This window comes from Cupressus sempervirens, chromosome 1 (assembly GCF_028749045.1).
Source record: "Cupressus sempervirens isolate cs-2001-9-10 chromosome 1, ASM2874904v1, whole genome shotgun sequence".
Taxonomy (NCBI): Eukaryota; Viridiplantae; Streptophyta; class Pinopsida; order Cupressales; family Cupressaceae; genus Cupressus; species Cupressus sempervirens.
The window spans coordinates 563,767,348-563,783,768 of record NC_143118.1 but is presented as its reverse complement, the minus strand read 5'-3'; positions in this window follow the sequence as shown (position 1 = coordinate 563,783,768).

The following is a 16,421-nucleotide window of genomic DNA, read 5'->3' as shown; positions in this document are numbered from 1 at the left end:
TCTATATGATCCCCTCAAATTCATTCAAATCCTCTTCTAACCCTTATAGCCCTCAATTAACCCTTCTAATGGACTAAATTGGGATTTGTAAAAAAAAATCCTCAAGGACTCTCCAAACCAATTATATATGTCGACACTCTTTTCCAAGATCCTCAATATTCTTGAGGTTTCAGGTCTCCAACTTGTATCTAATTCCTTAACCCTATTTGTAAGGGTTTGCTAGGGTTTTATTGCCCTTTGAGACTAGACAACAATAAAAACAATATTTTTCTTTTCCTAGGGTTCTTGGAGACTTGTCCTTCCACATGTAGTGGCTCCATTAAATTATTCACTAAGTCATAATATCCATTCATCCCAACTGGCTCTACCCTTGCAAGTACAAAACTTTCCTTGGCTCAACTTCTAGCTGAGTACCTCAATGTCTCACCTAGGGCTTCCAAGGAATTGACTTGGCCCTTCATTGTTGAATCCATGCATTTTCCCACATACTCTAGATCATTTATACTAGAATTTCTCAAGGTTTCATCAAGTTTCAACCATGGGGCATGCTGGTAGACATCATTTCGTCCAAACTATACATTACAAGCCAGTAAGTAGTCTTTTTACCAAAACATTTGTTTTGCACACAAAATGGATTGACCAAAACTTCTAAAAAAACCAAAAAAATAGTAAACATAGATTAGAAACCATATTTCAAAAAAAATTCCTAATTCCAATCACATAGCAACCAAAAACTCAAATTCGCATTCAATCTGTCATAGATTTGTTGATCTGTTGTAGGATGTTGTACAACTCCAAAACTTCTAAACCATACACAATTTTTTAGAGAGCCTTACATACCCATGAAAAAAATAACTCAACCAAAATTTCCCAATCGGTAACCTCTTCATAATTTCTAATCAATTTTTCAACTTTTGACAAGAAAAATTGCACTTTTTGCAAAACTGTCAATATGCATTTTTTGCAAAATTAACAATTTTTGCATTTTGGAAAATTGGACTTGGTAGGACCATACCATATGACTCCAAAGAATTCATTGAAAACACTAAGGCCATATTTTTACCATTCCCATTTCTACCTATCATTCCCTTCTTATTTTTCCCTCTAAAATAATAGTTTTGCACTTTCCTCCTAAATGACAACAAATACAACATTGCACTTAACTTGCTCACCTCATGCATATAAATTAATGTTTCTTATTTTGCATACATGAATAATAGCTCATTCGTGACTCCTTATTCCTAAATACTAGGTATTAATTCCATCTAGACTCTTAGACACTTACCAAGGTACTCTTGCACCAGCATCAAGAATAAGAACATTACCAGGCATAGCTCTAAATTCCTAAATAGTAGATATTCTAATATAATAGATAGGCAATAAGGTTATCAGTACTTTACTTACAATTTCTTCATCACTTATGAATCCTTTAGTAGTTTTGATGGCACCAATAGCTTCCTTGATTTAGTTACTTAATGAACAATGTTTTCTCCATCTTTCATCCTCATGTCACCATACTTTCCTCATAGGCTTTTAGATTTAGCTCTTAAGACATTTAAATATCCTCCATACACAAGTATCATCTTGTCCTAGATCTCTTTTGTAGTATCAAAATCTATGACATCATCAAATTCAATATCATTTAGGGAAGAAGCAATCTCAAACGTTAGGTTCTTATGTTCTTGCTTTTGTTTCATCTCCTTATTTTTCATATGAGGGTTTGGATGTGTGTACTATTTTTCAAGATAGTTCAATACATAATCTTTAATTCCTAATAGGTGAAATCTCATCCCACTTTTATATGATAAACTATTATCCTTGTTTAGCTTCGATACCTCCCTCTTATACATCTTTGAATCTTTAGCTTAAGTCCCTTCAAACTTTTCCTTCAAGCACTTAGCTCTAATACCAATTGTTAGATAACTGAGAGTGAGGGTGAATTGATTATAATGAATTATCCTATAGGTTTTAAACCACTTTACCACAATCTTAAACACTTTAAAATTTCATATCACTAACTCTATAACTATATCAGATGTTCAACTTAATCATCCAGTAAACTGTTAAGTTCATATACCAAGTATAAGAGTAAAAATTTTGTATAAACTAGCTTACAACAATAAATAGTAAACATGGTGTGAACATGCAACACAATATGAATTCACAAAAATTTACACAAGTATTTAACATGGTGTTGCCACATTTATAGTCCTCTATTCTTGAACTTCTAGGTCAAGTACTAAGTCAATGACTCATATCATGTCTTAGCATAGGTTGCCATCAGGGTTTCCTCTCTCATCTTTCCCTCTAAGTTTCCTAGTTGGGAATACAAGAGAAATGAAAATGTTTTTAATTGTGCTAGGTGATTATGATGGAAAGGTTAAGTTAATGCATTCCTAGATGAGAGAGAGAAATAGTTTTATTCATACAAAATCTAAAATCTATGATCAAGTGTTCCATTAATGAAATGATACAGGTAAAATGAACAGATAATGGGAATATCTAAAGAAAATGGTAGTGAAGAACACATGGACCAAGGTTTAAAAATATGGTTTAAAATGCAAAGAAGAAGCTAGAAGCAAGATAAATTGATCTCAATGTAGAGCAAGCACTAAGTAATGTAGAAATGGTGAAGACCAAAGTTGATCTCAAATCAATAGTGTAAATCACATCTAAATGTCAATGTCCAATTTTTGAAAAGATCGCATGATTGCATCTTGGTTTTGTCTCAAAGAATTTTAAGTTGTAAAGTAGCAAGAGCTAACTATAGTAGTCAAGATCTGAGTGATTGCACCATCGCAAGGAGTTAAGGCTTACTTTTGGTTAAAGTGGTGAAGTAGCGAAAGGTTTTCAGTATATTGTCACAGAGTTAAAAATCTTAAGTCGTGAAGTTGTAAGAAAAGTTAGATCAAATGAGTAAGGTGATCGAAGGAAGCGGTATCTTTTTGTTTTGGTAAAGTGGAAAAATAGTTAAGACTTTTCAAGTCACGATGATGCAAAAAATGAATAGGATATTTAAAGATCAAAGGCTCTTGCATCGTCATAGGTAGCTAAGGTTAACTATGAGTTAAGGCAGTGAAGCAGTGAAAGCTCCTTGTCACAACTTTGCAGGGTTAAATGATGAGTTAGAATATTTATTTGTGAGCTTGCAAGCTTGCAAATGAGGTAACAATTAAAACTCAAAATGGTCTTTGCAACATCACAAAGTTTAAGCTGTGGTTAAAAAGTCAAGTTGTGAAGTTATGACAAGTAATCAGATTAGTCATATTTAAAGCCTAGTGTAACATCATAGGTGAAATAAATTCTAAGTCTCAGACTGCAGCAAAGATGCAAGGGAGTCAATTTATTGGTCATCACTAGATCAAGACCTATATCTGGCTTAAAGAATTCTTAGTTGTGATGGTGCAAAGAGCATAAAATAACAATTAAATTTTGAGCGATCACAACATCTCATGTAGTTAGTTAAACTCTTAATTTTTAGTTGCAAAGTAGTGAAAGCATATAAACTATAGCTTTGCATAGATAAGCCATGACAAAAGATAACTTGTGAAGTAGAGATGAGGTTAGAATGAAGGTATTCTCATTATCACAAGTGGTTAATAGTAACTTAGGGTTAATATCATAAAGGAGTGAAAGCAAAAAAATGCACCATCGCAAGGTTAAGTGATGAGTTAAAGCTTTAAGTTGTGAGATTATGAAGGAAGGAAGCAGTTAATTTCAAATGGTTATTGCAGTATTGCATGTTAAAAGCATGGAAGAAATGTTTAAGTTGAAAAATAGCAATGTGGTCTTTGCAGGTTTGAAACAATAGTAAGAATATGAGCAATGATGTTGCGCTAAGACATTAAAATAGCTATTTCACTAGGTTGCTACAGTTAATGAGTTAAAAGATGAAAGAGACACGAAGCTGCAACATGGTCCAAATTAAATGTTTTGCCACTTCATAAGGGATTCACTCAAATTTAGTTTTAATGTTACAAAGGCATGATCATATTTAGTGTCCAATTATTGCTACTTTGTCATGGTTAGTAAAAGGGAATAGTGACCAGTTGTGAGGTTGCAATAAAGGCCTCAAAGAACTATTCACATTCTCACACGTCAACATGGTCAGTGAATTAACAAATATATATGACTACAAGATGAGCTAAGATGATAACATAATTATTCCAAGTGTCAAGAATCTAAACAAAGTAACTTGTGCTATGAAAACTTATAAAGCTAAAGCAGTTACTCCTAAAAGAGATGATTTCCTATTATTGTTCTAGGAATATACCTTTCTCTCCTTTTCCTTCTAAAGCTATCTCTGGCATTATGATCAGCCTCTATAATGGACAATGATTCAAGCTTGTCCTATTTTTAGCCTTTTCTATTCAGAGATACCCTATGAAGCAATCATCCAGTGTAACCAGCCATTCTAAGAAGGCCTATAAATGTAATTTTTGATGAAGTTAATAAGATCAGCAAAATTTACTTTGGAAAAACCCTAGTATTTGGGACTATTATGTGTGACTCTAAGTTTATTTTAAGTTTTTTTGTTCATTTAGTTTCAATATAGTGTATGGAAATAATGCGTTATTGTTGAAAATTGAGTGAATATAAATGAATGTGGTTTTGTTTCCTTCACTCAGTTAATTGTATGTCTTACTTTCTTCAGCATAAGCATCTCTTTGTTCTTTGTGTTGTACGTTGTAGTTTATGTATTTAGTATGTTTTGTCGCCTAAGGAAGCTGAAACTAGGGTGTCAAGTAGCTCGTAGATAGGCAATCCAATATTGTTGAAACATCAGTTAGTTTTTTAATCTAGATATTACTTATTTCACCATCTCTTCCTTTCTTCCTTCCGTCATTGTTGGATATGCATGTTTCCATTGTTTGCATTGTAGGTCAAAATAGATTGCGTGTTGTGAGTTAGTCCCTCCTTTCAATTTCCTAGGATTTTTAAAGTGTTGAACAACTTTGTTTTTGTCTCTTCTTCTCTCTGGTTAAGAGGATAACCCCAAAACCTGAAAGAAAAAATTCATTGCATATCTTGCATTCATAAGGGATTTGTATCTTACAATTCAGGGATCTTTGATAGATTACTACACTGACCCATTCTATTATTAACTTCTTTATTTTCCATAAGCCATTGGGCAGTCAAAGAGTAAAGGTATAAACCAAAATATCAAGGAAGAAAAACTATTAACCAATAGTTTTTAGCAACTCTACTAGGGATTAAACTCATATGTCCTAAGTTTTCTTAGGTAAGTTTTCATGTGGCTATACTGAGAAACTTAGAGATTATCTCTATTGCACTCAAATAGTTGAGTCATGCATAATAACTTATAAGAAGAAATGGTGTTGCCTCACGAAGGACAAATACCCATAGTGCAACCTAATCTTGGCTTCTAGGATGAGAAAGAGGACATAATAAATCAATTGAATACCCTTGCTTGGAAAATACAAAAGTCTCTTGACCAATATAGAAGAGTAAGCTTTGCCCTTGAAAGAGAAAAAACTAATGTTGAATATTGGGAGGGAGTATTACAGGAAAGAAGATTAAGAGAAGCATGCCCATTGTGAGCTAAGATAGTTCACCCTGGATTCTAGATAAACCTGCATCACTCATGGTAAAGGGAAAGTTGACCCTATGTTTGAAGAATTGTAGAAAGTCAAATTCCCAATACTGGAAGATCTCCTCAGAAGAGGAAAAGCTTGTTCCCAGGATCCAGTATATCAAGGTATCTATGGTGCTCTTTTTGTGCCACCTCACCCTATTTCCCAGGTATGTATTCATTCATATCCTCCTCCTATTTTCCACACTCAAATCCCATTAGTGTGCAATTCCCTTACTCTTTATAGAGTCATTACCCTTACTGCTATCATTTTTTAGGTTGTACTAGTAATCCTGCCTGCCTCAATGGTTGTTAGCTAGGGTAATGTTATTGGCCCTTTGCATCTTACTACCAAAAAAAACCTCCCTAAAGCTTCTAGAAAGAATTTCCCAAAGTTCAATGGTGATGGGAAGGTCTCTTCTAATGAGAAAATTGCTTCTTACTTTATCGCATGAGGATGTAGCAGTGAGGATGTTTGTAGAAACCTTGGTTGACAATGTAGCTGACTGGTTTGTAACACCTTCTTGTGGGATGTATCACAAGCTGGAATATTATGTAGAATAAATTTGAAGAATGCTACAAGAGTAATAAAGATGAACATACTCTCTTGACTCAACTCACCCGGATAAAGAAGGAACCCAGTGTCCCAATGAGGGACTTCATTGCTAAATTTAATAAGTTGGTCAATAGGATCCCTCCTGCTAGTAGACCCATAGAAAACAACCAAAAGATGTTTTTCATTAGCTCCATGCCCCCTGACATTAGTTTCCAAATTAGACATGTGCATGTGGCTAATCTGCAAGCTGCTCAGACCCTAGCAATTGAATTGGAGGATGATCTGATAGTAGCTGGAAAGTGGAAAAGAGAAATTCAAAATGGAGCCTCAACAAGCTATACCACTAGTATAGTTAATAATATTGAAGAATTTTTTTTAAATCTCTCTAATGAAATTATTTCCATGAAGAGACAAATGGGAAAGCCCATTTCTTCACTCTAGCAAACATATTAGGATATTCCCCAGAGGCAACACAAAGGAAAACAATTAAAATTATCATCTGCTCAACAAAAGCTTTCCATTGAGGCACCTCCTAATAAGAAAAATATGTGTATATTTCATCTAAGATTGGATGATGATGGTGACTCATGCCCTAAAATGAACAAATACAAACAAATCGCTACTAGTAATGAGCTGACAATCTAGTACCCCGAAAGTGAAGATGATTCTGCTCCTAATGGTGAATCTGGAACATTCTTTTTGGAGTATGAATCAGACTCAGATGTTGGATTTGATTTCTTAACCACCCTAGATATAATTAAATGACTATCAAAATAAGAAGTCAAAGGGAGAAAAACTTGGCAAACTTTGTGCCCATCCGAAATGTATCCACTAGCCCTTCATTAGCCACAACTGGAGCATCCACTTCCTCATCCTAGAGGAAAAAGCAAAACAAGTTCAAGCCAATTGGTAAGCCTCAATCTCCATTTGACATAATACAATATTGTAAGTATTCTTTTATCTAGGTGTCTCCCTTGATTATCTCAAAACCTACCCTACTAAATTACAAAAGTTGGTAGACTATTGTAAAAGTAATGCCAATGCTAAAACTCAACCTAACATCAATTCTACCATTAGTAGTGATCAACATCAATTAGATAGTGGCCCACTAGCTAAAGAAGATATTTTCTTGCCTCTACTCTTCAAAGAGGAAGAAGCATTAGTCCTAGCCACCTACTCTAGGTAGAAGCCAGATCCATTCTATGTCTCCTTATACGTAAATGGTCATAAGCTTAGTAACTGCATTATTGATTATAGAGCTTCTGATAATGTCACGCATTCTTCAATTTCTCATGCCCTTGGCTTGACTCTTACCAAAAACTTTGGACATTGCTATTCCATATTTGTAAAGTAGATCCCTCTAATAGGTCAAATGAAAGATGCACAAGTAGCATTGGTTGCTCACATTGCAAAGAGAATGAAACTAACCATCCTGGTAGCAGATATTCTGGCCAGCTATGGGATGCTTTTAAGTAGAAGATTTTGTAGAGGCATGGGAGGTGAAATCAAGATGGATTTGTCTCATGCCATTATTCATGTGGGGAATAAGAAAACCAGGTTGGAACTTGAGGTGAAGGCAAAATTCATAGTTTTAAAGTCTGATGATCCTAAGGTGTAGATTCTATATCAAGAAATGGAGTTTGGAAATTATATGGTGTTATTCAATTCTAATTATTTAGAGGAACAACCAGATCCTCCTAGTGATCTAGGAATTTGGACTCTACAGTTCGATGGTAGTTGCATAACTATTAGGTCTGGAGCTAGTGTGGTACTTGTGTTCCCAAGTAGAGATGTAACTCAACTTGCCTACAAGCTACAATTCAAAAACACCAACAACATAGCAGAGTATAAAGCCTTATTGTTGGGTATCACTGCTAAAAAGTAGAGAGGAGTGAAGATCTTAAGAGCTTGAGGAGATATAGAACTTATAGTGAAACAACTTTGAGCTCAATACACTACAAAGAATACAAGGCTTGGGAACTACAAAAATAGATTCTAGGAGAAGATTGATCACCTGGATGCTTTTTCAATTCAAGTTGTTCCAAGGGAGTAGAATGCAAGGGTAGAAATGTTAGTTGCCTTATCCTCATTTCTACTTTTTCACTCAAATTTTATAGACAATCAGTTCAAGATGGAAGTCTTATTTAGACCTAATTTCCCTGACAACATTGAGACATGGCAGTTCTTTAACAATTATGAACAAATCCAGTTATTCCTGGAAGGATCTGAACCTTTTAGTGACCAATACTTTGAAGGAAGCAAAAATGCCTACAAGGATTTCTCCAATAACACCGAGAAAAAAGTTAGAGAAATGAGGAAAATGAAGAAGGTTTGTTGATAGAGTACCGAGATGTGTTCACTTGGGGATATGAGGACTTGAAGACCTTTAGGAATGGTGAGTTCAAGCACAAAATTCTTCTCAAGCCTGAGGCTACTCCCTTTAGGTAAAAGTAGTTTAATTACAAGCCTTCCATGCTTCACCAAAATCAAGATCATCTAGATACAAAGTATTGAGTTCCTTGAACCCAAGCACCTCTATCTGCATTTCTACCAGCAAAAGTTGTCTTCTACTAAGAGCATCTGCAACTTTGTTAGACTTCTCACTCCTATGTTTCAAAAAAAGTGTATAACTTGTCAACAAACCTTTTTCTTTTTCCCTCCCCAAGAAGAAACTTGGAGCTAAACAACTCAAAGGTAATAAGATCCCTCGACACCTTATTTCACTTAAGAAACTATTGGATAGGCATGATGCACTTATCAGAAGGGAGAGGGGAAGAAAAGGTGGAACTTCTGGAGAATATAAAGGGATGAATATTGGGACCAAATATAAACCCAAGTTGGTCAATATCAGTAGTAGTTTCTTAAAAGAAGAAAGGGAAAAAGAAAAAGGTTTGTTGACAGAGTACCAAGATGTGTTCACTTAGGGATATGAGGACTTGAAGGCCTTTAGGAACGGTGAGTTCAAGCACAAAATTCCCCTCAAGCCTAAGGCTACTCCCTTTAGGTAAAATCAGTTTAATTACAACCCTCTGATCTTATATGACATCTTTAGGGAAGTTCACAAGATGCTAGAAGCCAAAGTTATCTACCCCATACATTACTTGACATGGATAGCTAACTTGTCCTAGTCTGGAAAAAGAATGGAGAGATCAGAATTTGTGTGGATTTCAAGAATTTGAATCAGACATCTCTAGAGGAAAACTATGTCTTGCCTAATATGGATCATCTACTATAGACTATTGCTAACTCTAAAAGGATGTCCATGCTAGATGGATTCTTGGGTTTTAACCAAATTGAGGTAAACCCAAAAGATCAGTTCAAGACTACGTTCACCACTCCTTGTGAAACATTTTCATATAACAAGATGCACTTTGGGCTCATTAATATTGGAGCTACCTTCCAAAAGGTCTATGAACTCCTCCTTTGTTGATCTCAAAGATAAGATTAGCATCATATACTTTGATTGATGCAGGGTGCTCCCTTAATACCATAAACTCATAACAGAAACAAAGAAACAATAGCAAATGTGAGAACAAAATATGGACTTCTTATTTGCACTGCAAATGTAGAATTATAGAATTCATAAATACAATATGCTAACCCACATGGGCACCTTTAGTATAATAATTTGCAATACAAGTTGTGAACTATCACCCAAAGTTGTCCTAGCTAATGTTTGAGCCTTTCTTAAATAGGCAATTTTATGCTACCCGAGAAGGTTCTAGATGCTCAAACTTAATACCTAGGGCTAATAGACCCTAAAAAAACATATAGATTCAACCAAATACATCTTTAACAATTATTTTATAAGTTTTGGGTAGCCCAACATTGGAAGGCCATAACTCATGAATCGTTTCTCTAATTGGCTATTATAACCACTTTTCAAAAATGTCAGCTCCTAATCTATAGGTTCAGAATAGCACTAGCACCCTTTTGTCAAGTTTGCGGGCCTCATATGGGCACTCTAAGGCCTCCAACGATGAGCTTGAAGATTTTTCTACCCAAAATCTACAATAACTTCTCTAATACTTAAGCTAGAGCAATGAGATTTTTATGGTAAGCTTATATCTCTAAAATGAACCTTCCTGTAGAAAATGAGAACATTCTAAGCTCATATGAAAAACTTACTAAAAATAGCAATTTCCCATAAATAGTAACCACCCTATCTACTAGTCCTCATTAAAATAGAAAAGACTAAAAATAAAATATTTTTGGGTGATGCAAGATTGTCTTTACACCCAGGATGATCCTGCATCAAACACTCAGGGTAATTTGAGAAATGACCCTGTCACATCTCATGTGTTCAGAGGAAAACCAAGATGGTTAACTTCCTTCTTTTCTAGCCATGATGAATCCTCAATTGGACTCCCATTCCATTTGACTAGATATTCCTCATAAGTTTTTTTTCTAGTACTTTTTCCAATACGCCTGTCTAGTATCTCTTCAATCTCATGTGTAGTCAAACTAGCTATTAGAATACTCCACTGCACTTCTGCAATTTCATCTCCATCACCTCCTTCATAATACTCTATCAAATTTGAAATATTAAATACTAGTGAAATATTCAATTCAGCAGGCAATTCCACTTCATATGCATTTCCAAAATCATGCCTTTTCACTATCTTGCATAGTCCAAACTTCTTCATCTTTAGCTTATTATATATACCCACTAGAAAACACTCCTTTCTCAAATGAACCATGACTTCATCTCCAATCTGAAATTCCTTATACCTCCTTTTCACATCTACCTTAGCCCTATACTGTGTATTCATCTTTATGATGTTCTTCCTTGCCTCCTCATGGACGTTCTTCAAATGTTCAAAAAAATCTTTTGCTTCAGCACTACTTATCTCTCCTTTATCAAACTACCTCAATTCAAAAGGATTTATGTGACTACTCCCATATACAATCTAGAATGGTGATTTACCAGTACTCCTATTGATAGAATTATTATATGCAAATTTCACCTATGGTAAAATCATATCCCATCCTTTTGGTTTATCTCCAACCAAGCATCTCAGCAAGTTTCCCAAACTATGATTCATAAATTTTGTTTGTCCATCAGTTTGCAAATGATGTGATGAACTGAACTTCAAATCTATCTTTAACTTCTTCCACAATGTATGCCAGAAATACCCAACAAATTTGGTATCTTGATCTCAAACTATACTCTTTGGTAGACCATGTAATCTCACCACTTCTATGAAAAACAACTCTGCTACATGAATAGCATCACTAGTCTTCTTGTAAGGAATAAAATGTACCATCTTTGAAAACTTTCCAACCACCACAAAAATATAATCATACCCACATTGTGTCCTTGGTAATCCAAGAAAAAAATCCATGATGACATCCTCCCATGGCTTCTCTGGTATAGGTAATGGCTAATACAACCCTATATTCTACTTCACTCCTTTTTCCATTTGACATACTTAGCAACTTTGTACAAACTTCATCACATTTTGTTTTAACTATGGCCAGTAATAATTTTCAGCAACTAAAGGTATAGTTTTATCTCTACCAAAATGTCCAGCCAATCCTCCACTATGCTTCTTCTTGATAAGGTTCTCTCTCATTGAACTTCTAAGAATGCACAATTGGCTTCCTTAATTGAACAACATACTATCTTGGATCATAAAATCCAACCACTTTATCCTATCAAGTGTAACAAATTCTGTACAAGCCTTCCACGCTTCACCAAAATGAAGATCATCTGGATACAAAGTACTAAGTTCCTTGAACCCAACCACCTCTATCTGCATTTTTGCCAACAAAAGTTGTCTTCTACTAAGAGCATCTGCAACTTTGTTAGACTTCCCACTCCTATGTTTCAAAACAAATGTATAACTCTGCAAAATCTCAACCCACTTTAAATGCCTTTGGTTCAATTTTCCTTGACTATTCAAATATTGCAAAGCTTGATGATCAGTATACAAAACAAACTCCTTAGGAAGAAGATAGTGTCTCCACTCCTTCAACGCTTGAACTATAGGATAAAATGCTTGATCATAAACAAAATATTTTATTTTTGCATCATTCAACTTTTCACTAAAATAAGCAATAGGTCTACCTTCTTGACTCAAAAAAACTCCTATTGCAGTACCACTAGCATCACAGTTTACTTGAAACACCTTGTTAAAATTAGGAAGTGCTAAAATAGGCTGCTTAGTAACTTTTTGTTTCAACAGATTAAAACTCTTATCTGCTCCTACAATCCACTTAAACTCTTTCATATCTACTCTCACTATTTCATTCAAGGGTCCACAAATATTGCAAAAACTTCTTATGAACATTCTATAAAATGTAGCTAGTCCATGAAAAGATCTTACCTCTGTTGCACTCCCTGGAGTAGGCCATTTGAGGATAGCCTTCACTTTCTCTGGGTCCATTTTTAAACCTTCTCCTCAAACTACAAATCCTTGGTACACCAACTCTTTCTTTACCAAACTACACTTCTTTAGGTTTATCAACAATTTTTCTTCCTTCAACTTATCAAACACCTTGTGAATATGAATCAAATGCTTCTCCAATGTCTTACTAAAGATCAATATATCATCTAGGTAAACAATGACAAACTTACCTAGAAACTCCTTCAGTACCTCATTCATGAGCCTCATGAAAGTGCTCAGAGCATTGGGTAGCCCAGAAGGCATGACTAACCACTTAAATAGTCCTTCCCTTGTCTTGAAAGCAATCTTACACTCATCAGCTTCTCTAATATGAATCTGATGGTACCCACTCTTTAGATCTATCTTTGTGAAATATTGAGTTCCCCTCAAATAGTCTGTAATATCATCCATCCTCATCAAAGGAAACCTATACTTGATAGTGATCTTATTGATATCATGAGAATTTGTGCACATCCTCCATTCTCCATTCTTCTTTGTTGCTAACATTACTGGTATGGCACATGGACTTAGACTCTCTCAAATCAACCCCTTTTGCAACAACTTGTGAACTTGCTTGTTCAACTCTTCACTTTCTGTTGGCATCATTTTATGCACTGCCTTGATTGAAAAATTGGCTCCTAGGACCAAATCCATCTAGTGACTGATCTTCCTCATTGGGGGCAATCCATCAGGTACATTATCTAATACGATATCAGAAAACTCTCCCAACATATATGTAACTTTTGTAGGTACCTCTTCTACTTCTTCTTTACTATCTTTAGGAGTTATAGAAAAACACATATGCTCATGCTTCATACCTTTAAGAAACTCTTTTCCATCAACAAAACATGTTCTGGCAGCACTACATACCTCTTTTTCTTTATCCTTCAATGGCTTCAATTTATGTTTCACTCCATCCTTAGTTAGAGTGTACGTATTTTCTTGCCCATCATGTATAGCATGCCTGTTAAACTGCCATAGCCTACCCAATAACATATGACATATGTCCATAGGTATGATATCACATAGTACCTCATCCTAGTAGCTTCCAATCTTGAACTTCACTGAGCACTACTCATTGACCGTGACCTTATGGTCATCTTGCACCCAAACAACATGATATGGATGCAGATGTTTTTGCCTCTTCAGCTTCAACTTGGTGACCATCATTTCTGACACCAAATTGTTAGTACTTCCACCATCAATGATCACATCACAACACTTATCTTCACATCTACACCTTGTGTGAAACAAGCTCTTTCTTTTCTCAAGTTCATTCTCACCACTTAGCAGGACTCTTCAGTTAACTATGACTTCTCCTCTTTTAGCATCTTCAAAATGTGAGGATTTGGCATCTTCATAAACATGTGCAACTCTAGCCTGGCCTTCTATTCTTCGATCTATCTTTCCTTGGTGCTAGGTACATTCAAATGCTTTATGCCCTTCTTCTCCATAGTGAAAAAATTTCCCACGGAAGCCTCCTCTTATAGATCCTTGTCCTCTACCTCTTCCTTTCTAATCTATATTGTTCTAATCATGGAAACAATTGGAATTGTTTCCCCTCTAGTTTTGATTGCTACTTCCAACCTAATCCTTTTTCTTTTGATCATCATTACGACCACCATAAGATCATCCACCAAATCTTCCACCACGACCTCTTCCACTATTCTCATTGTCAAACTTCTTTCTCAATTTCTCCTCGACTCTTAAGGAAAATTGGTATGCCTCCTCAATATTTTTCATTCAAACTAGACTCAGCTCATCCTAAATACTAGGTCTTAACCCATTAAGATAATGGGCAACTTTCTCCTTATCAACTTCTGCATGGCTAGTTGTAATGAGAACTTGGTAGAACTCTTCGATATACTCTTGAACAATTTTTCTTGCTTGCTTCAACCCTTGCATCTTCTTCAACAAATTAAGCTCATAATCCACAGGAATGAATTGTCACTTCAGTTTATCTTTCATCTGATCCCATCTAGTGATTTTGTCCTTTCCCTTTCTATTTCACTCCAACTGAACCTCCTGCCACTAGATCTTCGCATGTCCCTTTATTTTTGCCTTCGCAAACTTGACCCTATCAGGATCATCAATATCTTCATACTCAAAGTACTCCTCTAGTTCATTGATCCAATTGATCAGCTCCTCTGGATTAAGATTTCCCAAAAATGTGGGAACCTCAAACTTAGGTTTTTTTTCCAATCTTGGAGATGGCCCTAAAAAGCCTCTCTTCCTCTAGATTTAGAATTGCCTCTACTTCAGCATTTTCTACTACTTCGTCCTCATCCTTGATTTCACTCTTACAGGAAGATTTATTCCTCTTCGCATTTGTTCTTCCAATGCTTGCATTTGCCTTTGGAGGGCTCAAAAACCCTCAGGTGTAACACCTACAACTCTTCCACCATGCTCTCTTTATGGAGGCATTTTCATGCTTCCACTAAAACCCTAGTGAAAACTACCTCATAATCGATTATCTATCTACATACTCAACCCAAACCATGGTCCTGGTGCAAACTGCCTCATAGTTGGCGATCTGTCCACACACTCAAGAACTCTAGCTCTAATACCACTTGATGCAGGGCACTCCCCTTAATACCATAAAATCATAACAAAAACAAAGAAACAATAGTAAATTTGAGAACAAAATATGGACTTCTTATTTGTGTCACAAATGCAAAATCATAGAATTCATAAATACAATATGCTAAACCACATGGGCACCTTTAGTATAATAATTTGCAAGACAAGCTGCAAACTATCACATAGAATTGTCCTAAATAATGTTCAGGCATTTCTTAAATAGGTAGTTTTATGTCACTTGGGAAGGTTCTAGATGCTCAAACTTAATACCTAGGGCCAACAGACCCTAACAAAACATTTAGCATTGGCCAAATAAATTTTTGACAATTATTTTAGAAGTTTTGGGTAGCCCAACTTTGGAAGGCCATAACTCATGAATTGTTGCTCCGATGAGCTATAATAACCACTTTTTAGAAATGCCAACTCCTGATATACAAGCTCAAAATAGTGCTAGCATCCTTTCGTCAAGTTTTTAGACCTCATATGGGCACTCTAAGGCCTCCAATGGTGAGCCTGAAGATTTTTCTGCAAATTGTTGCACTGAAAATCTGCAATCACTTCTCTAATACTTAAGCTGGAGCAATGAGATTTTTATGGTAAGCTTATATCTCTAAAATGAACCTTCTTGTAGAAAATGATAACGTTTTGAGCTCATGAAAAACTTACTATAAATAGAAAGTTCCCATAAATAGTAAGCACCCTGTCTACTAGTCCTTATTAAAATAGAAAAGACTAAAAATAAAATATTTTTGGGTGATGTGAGATTGCCTTTACACCCAGAATGCTCTTGTATCATGGATGATCTAACAAACTTCTCCAAGAAAAGAAAAGATCACTTGAGGGATCTAGAGAAGGTGCTAAGAAGGTGTAGAGAACATGGGATTTTACTCAATCCTAAGAAGTTTGTTTTCTGTGTTATCAAAGGTAAACTATTGGGTGATATAGTGTCCTAGGAAGCCATTAGGATTGATCTTGAGCATGTTAGAGCCATTAAATAATTGAATTTTTCAGGAATAAAATTTAGAATTAAGTCATTTTTCAGGTAGGTGAACTTTCTGAGACATTTTGTCCCTAACTTTTCTGAGATTGCTAAATGCATTGTTGATATGGTGAAAGGAAGTCAAAGTTTCAAATGGAATGATTTTGGAAGAAAGGATTTCAATCAAATTAATGATGCTATAACCAAAGCACCCATGTTGGTACATCCTAATTACACTAAGGAATTCATATTGGACTGATATGCCTCAGCTCACATGCTTTCTAGGATACTCATGTAGGAAGACAAGGAAGGTATCCAAGCACC